This window comes from Neodiprion lecontei, chromosome 4 (genome assembly GCF_021901455.1).
Source record: "Neodiprion lecontei isolate iyNeoLeco1 chromosome 4, iyNeoLeco1.1, whole genome shotgun sequence".
NCBI classification, from domain to species: domain Eukaryota; kingdom Metazoa; phylum Arthropoda; class Insecta; order Hymenoptera; family Diprionidae; genus Neodiprion; species Neodiprion lecontei.
The window spans coordinates 15,620,664-15,626,916 of NC_060263.1; the positions used below are offsets into that span (position 1 = coordinate 15,620,664).

General features: G+C 40.7%; 1 long non-coding RNA gene across 1 annotated transcript; it reads right to left on the reverse strand.

Annotated features, from left to right (window-relative positions):
• On the reverse strand, positions 1–5,454 carry LOC124294129. Its single transcript, XR_006903997.1, has 2 exons — positions 4,056–5,454; positions 1–3,586 (listed from the first exon to the last, which is right to left on the reverse strand). It is a non-coding gene; the product is annotated as an uncharacterized LOC124294129 (long non-coding RNA).
• Positions 5,455–6,253: the final 799 nt, after the last annotated feature.

The window sequence follows — 6,253 nt, forward strand, 5'->3', positions numbered from 1 at the left end:
TTTTTGTGGTCAACAATATAGTATTTAAACTATCTTTCGAAAATATTTTATTGCATAATATTACAAAATCACGGCTTATCCATAATAGTGTCAAATGTGTTTTTTACTGTTCGATGTGATATAAGTTCCAGTTGTCCTTAACAGAAAATTCAAAAAATTAGTTAGTTTACTTTAGTTTAGTTTATTCAACATTCCTTATTCTATTAAAAGTATTAAGTTTTCATCAGTGTATAATGTTATTATGATATGTTTTGTAATCATAATCACAAGTGAGTGTTCAACATTGTATGATATTGTGTGGTCTTCATGTTTTTATTTTATTCATTGCGGAATATTTTTTTTCTCTTGTCTCTTTCCTCGTTGTCATGGAATGGCCCTACATAAATTGTGGAATTTCCGTGCAGAGGGGAAGGTTGGGATAGTTATAGATTATATGTATATTTTACTTGCAATGATTTTTCCTTGATGTTCACCATACCGCTCGATCGATATGTAGAGCTCCAGCTGTCATGGCTCTTTGTTGATATTCATGTCTTGTTCTTTCTTCCATTTCATTTGAATTTTTATGAAGCTTGATCGCTATATCTTTCAGATATTTTTGGCGTACTTCCAGTATTTTGTTTTCTTTATACACTTTGTCCGTTGGATATCTTCGGTCCAAGTTGAGTGGCCTTGATCAGACCTTTCGTGCTTGATCCAGTTCATATAGGTTTTTTTATACGTGTTCCCTATGCAGTGATGCCGTATTATATTATTGACTGTGCCACAGCATGGTAGATTTCTCTTTCTGTGGTTTTGTTTACGGTTTGGCTTATATTTATCAGTGGATGAAATAGATTTTCGAGTTTTTTTTATATACAGTATGTGATACTCGTGTATTCCATTTCATCATTTCATTAAAAATTCTTGAAATTTTATCCCAGGTATTTTTGTTCTGTGACTCTATTTACCGAAACGCATTGTCCGTAATTGGTTGTAGTCTGTCCGGTTGCAGGTGTGGAGTTGAATTTTTTTGTACTTGTTCTTCCATTTTTTCGATATAAATGCTATGGCCGTGTTCGTAAATTGACTGACAGTACTCAAAATTCCCTAGGACAGAGTCAGAGCTATTCACGAACTTGGAAGGGCAAAAGAGATAAAAGATTGCTGACAGTACTGTCAGTCAATTTTCGAACACGGCCTATGTAGGTTGTCCTTTTTGGGTTTAATGTGAGAAATCTATCATATTGGGATGTTGATAGATAATGTTGTCGTCTTGGGTTGCTAGGGTGGCGGCAGACCGGGAAAACCAGGAATAGTCAGGGAATTGAGTTTATTGGGAAAAGTCAGGGAAAAATCAGGGTATTATGATGGACCACAGGAAAAACATACTTTTTGTCAAATTGTTTTCTAACTTCAACATCTTCGTAGCTTCAACTATGTTTCGTAAATTCAGCTAAGCTATCTTTCGGAAATGGTATTGTACAATTTCTAGTTATTTGTGTAAAACAACGAAATACTATGTGTTTTTGAATCCAAATTTATATATCAAAGACGCACAATTTTTGGAGCTTTTGGTAATGAAAACTGCTCAACGTTACTTGATTTTCATCGAAAAAGATCATGCTGGGAATTCCGAATGTTTTGACAAGCAAATTCGGGGAATTTTCATTTCACAATCAGAAAAATTGCCGCCACTCTGGTTACTTTTAAGTATGCATCTTCCCACGAATTTGTCGTTATAGTTAAGACTGTTGTCTGCGTATGAAATTATCCTGGATTGTATGTTGAATCTTAGCGTATCGTCATAGTATAATGTAAATAGTAACACGGATAGAATGGTTCCTTGTGGAATGCCACATGTTACTTCTATTTGCCGGCAGTTGGATTCACGCGTCTTTGCTCGTTGCTGTCTCTTTCGGACTTATGCATTGAATTAGCTCTGCGCTTTGCCTCAGATACCTACTCTTCCGAATGTATCCAGCAGTAGGTTGTACGGAACCCTGTTAAACTTCAATTGAAGTTAGTAACGTTATTTTAACATTTCATGCTGAGGAAACCCCGTTATTTCGCGATTTTAGAATTGTCTGTAATTCAGTAAACCGTAATAAAACAAAACACACTCACATTTCGAAATCTTAGTTCCTTAAAAATCATTGTAAAATTAAGCAAATAGTGATTTGTCCCCCAATGTTTCGTTACGATAACGTTACTAACTTCAACCTCGTGTCAAACGCCTTTGCAAGGTCCAAGATTATTGCAATAGATTTCTTTTAGTTGTTTATTGATCCGTGTATTTCGTTCGTTAGTTGGTGAATCGTATCCTGTGTACATTTTTCCAGTCGAAATTCGTACTGCTTTCCTGATATAAGTTTGTCAGTGAATGCTTGCAGTCTTTTTTTCGTATATTGTTCCAGAATTTTAGCCAGGTTACTTTTGATGGGCTTTTCGTTACGCCTCCTATGCTGCCAGTTTTGTGTATTAGTGTGATTGTGTTTTGTTTGTATGTGTGTGGTACCTTGCCTTGATGAATGCTATTACTGCACATGTGTTGAGTCTTTAATCAATGTTTGTTGAAAAGGTTAACCTTCCTTTTTTATGGAACCAATAACTCTTCTAGACTCTTTTTAGATTATTTAGACCCCATGGAATTCAGATAAGGTATGAACTACTAAATAAATTGACCGTTTTTTGGCTGTAATTACGGATCGGCTGTTTGTAGCGACTTCAGACTACGCGCAATTTCTTCCTCTCGTGAAATTACGTCGATGTAGCATGTGACAAAGATGGTTGCAGTTCATCTTTGAATATCTGTAAAAAAATAAATTGAAATAATTCAAAGCCGGTAGCTTTACTTGTTCTGCGATTTTAAACTCTCGCTTGGCTAATTTGACACTCAGGAATGCCAAAAATAAATCTCTAAAATATCCGAGGATCAACAGCTGGAAAACACGGTCGCTAGTGGTGAGTTGCAATAAATTGATTTTATTACGGATCAGAGTATATTTTTTAAAGTTTCGAAACTTTCAGCTGCGGAGACTTCTGTGAATCAGTCCAGTCAAACTCTCTATAAAACATCTACAAAACATACGTTTTGTAGGGACTCTAAGTCAAGCATGTTACCATTCAGTGTCGAATTTTCAAGCATTATTCGTTAGTTCGCGCGTGTTACTATCGTACAATTTCTCACGTTACGACACCGATTTTCATAGAATGTATAGTCTACTGATTTACAGAAAATAGTATCTGGAGTCCCAACAGTTTATTTTCGTGGTATTGCACGTGCCCGCAGTAGATATCGTCCTTATACTAGCCCAGTTCTTTTATTCAATCATGCATCTATCTATCTATCGTTATATCCCACGCCTTCTCCAACAAGGCTACCGTCACAGCATGGGCACCACAATGGTCGCTGGTTCGCATGTATGAAGTGCCTAAGATAATTTATATCTTGCGAAAAAGAGCAAGATCCCTTCTCAGCAACGCTCTGCGTCCCCGTCCTCCGGCGATGTGTCTATCATCCGATACAACAATTGGGTGAAACAAAGGTACGGTAGGTGTTGAATTCCATCGAGAGTTGACGGACGCCGCTGTCAGAACACAATAACTGGAAGAAGTGGGATAAATCAGGAATGCAAATACGAAACATTCGTACACAATTAACAACACACGTTTCCCTCCTTGTCATCAATATTTTATAGCTATCTATGACCGAACATCATGAGAGTAATAAACGTTCTCTGAGAATTCCATTAAATTGCACGTTAGCCGGAGCAACTCGCCACCGTATCCCCGCCCACATGAGTACATTGGTCAATTGCGGTAATTTGCTTATGATTTATTTAGGCTAGCCACTACGGCCGTTCGGGATGTCATGATTCCGTAAATTTTGTTTCATAACGCGTGCATGTCTGCGTAAATGCATTTATATATTCGTGACCAAAATTCTCGTGCAGTAAAGGAGAGAAAGAAAAAAAAAAGAAAAATAATACCGACGATAAGAAGAAGAGAGTCTTACGTATAATATCGAATAATCGTCGAACTCGATGAACTCACACACCTGAAACTTTGCTCACCTTTATTATATTCTCAAAAAACAAGAGCCTTGCTACCAGGTCAAAAGCAAATTTCAGGCGTAAGAGTAAAAATCGAGTGTTGTGGGATGTGTCGCGGTGAAGACTGTTCTCGGCTTCTGTTCGCCGTTGTATACGAGCATACGTGCGTATCTATATATATATGTATATATGTGTGTATATATATATATATATATGTGTGTGTGTGTGTAGCAACTGATGTCATCCAATTTATCCGGTGAACACGTAATAGCGACATTGCAGGATCCCGCAACTAGAGTACAGCGTACAATCTCTTTGTAACGCGCTCGAAGAGACAGGCAGGCAGAGACAGAGAGACGCAGACAGTCATACTGAGTGACTGACTGACGAGGTTCCCCTCCTTCTTTTCGTCTCCACTTTTTCTGCGCCGGCTGAGTTCCGTTTCCGCCAAATTTCATTTTACTCGATTCCCTTATTCACGGTCCGCTGCAACGCCGTTACCGCCCCTCGTTCGCCTCCTTCGGCGCGCCATCTTTTTGTTTTTCATTACGTTGGAACGGTTGTCGCAACTAAAACCTGAGAATTGAAATTTTGTCGGAACAGGCATGATGAAAACTTTCGAGTACAGATACGGGACAACCGTCTGCGGCCTGCGAAGCCTCTCTCGACTTCACCCTGCTCCAGCCCTCGTCAATCGTTTTCACGGTTCACGATTTTACGCTTCGGTGGTGTGCACTTCGAGGAGTGTACAGTCGTTTCATCGAGCCAGTTGATGGTCGTCTCTCCTTGACCTGTCGCCCTCAGCTGTGTTTAGTCGATTATGGCACCGGAAGAACGTTACATGCTCCAGCGATCCCGACGGAGCCCAATTGTCTAGGAAGTCGTTTCCGTTCTGTTCCGCTACCCGGTTTGAAACTCGGTTGGCCGGTTGGCTGGCTCTGGATAACGTGCAGCTTGTACACACGGGTATATAAACTCTGTAGTATCCTGTTCTCCAGTCCTTCGGTACCACGAAAAGACTCTTTTTCGCTTTTCTCCACTGTCGAGATCTATATACTACTAAAATCTGCGCAACGATCAAGTCTGTGAGGATTAAAATACCGCAGACACACCTGAAACTTTGCTCACCCAGTTGTTAAAATCACGGGCAGAGCAAGGATTCAGGCCTAACTGTGGTATCTATCAATCGATTGATCGAATCTCGCTAACCTCGAACAGATAACAAATAAAAGGATATAAAAATACTCGATGAGATTCAGGTTTCTGGGTGAAGAACTGTCCAGCTTCCCAGCAACCGTTGTCGAATCACATCCAGCACCACTCTGCGTTTTCATCCTATTTGATTGCCCCGCGTCAAAACGAGGCTATTGATCTGTAACAAATAACAAAAAAAGTAAATAAGAAAACTCATTCTGTACACTAATTGCTACTGCTACTGTTACTGCTCGGTGTTTGCGGTATTGCCCAATATACCCGAAAAGCGTTCAATTCTGAGTAGTACCGCGGTTACCGACCATGTGACGCGTATACTTCGATCAATAAACAGTACATTCAATATCAGAAGAGAAACAAAGAGAATCAATCCGTAAAAAATCTGATCATATTCTCGAACGGTTTTATCTTGTCTTGCTGACGAATGACGAAGTCTGCCATCTGTAGCTGTGTAAACAATTATGAAATCTCATTTGCGAAATGAAATCATCTACAACTATAACAACGCGACAAGGACGCAGAACCATCGTGTTTAGGGTCATGATCCTGGAGTACGGTGACCCAAAAGAGGACCACAGAGTCAGCCCGATTTCTCGAGGGAGAAGGACGACAGTCGCGGCTCGCTTTGACCCGGCGCAACAACCGCAAGTGAAGGAATCGACCCCGAAGGAGCACCGCATCATCAGCGGTTGAGCTCCTTCATTCCAGCTAGACGTGACACCAGAGACAACGACAACTGCGTTGCGCCGCGGTTATTGCGGTGGTTCGAGAGGGCCGAAGGGAAAGGTGGAGGGAAAAAAGAGACGAGAAGAATAGAAGAAGAGGAGGAACGAGCAAGGAACCGACCAACCGACAGAAGTGAGTCGAACCGACGCTGCCCGTGCTTCGGTGGTGCACGGGGATCCTGAGCCAGGGGTCATACTCCGGTCACTGACACTGCAGAGGCTTCGCTTCGGCACGACCGAGGTTCGCTCCTCTCTGCAGCTGTGGTATCTCCGTCTTACCTC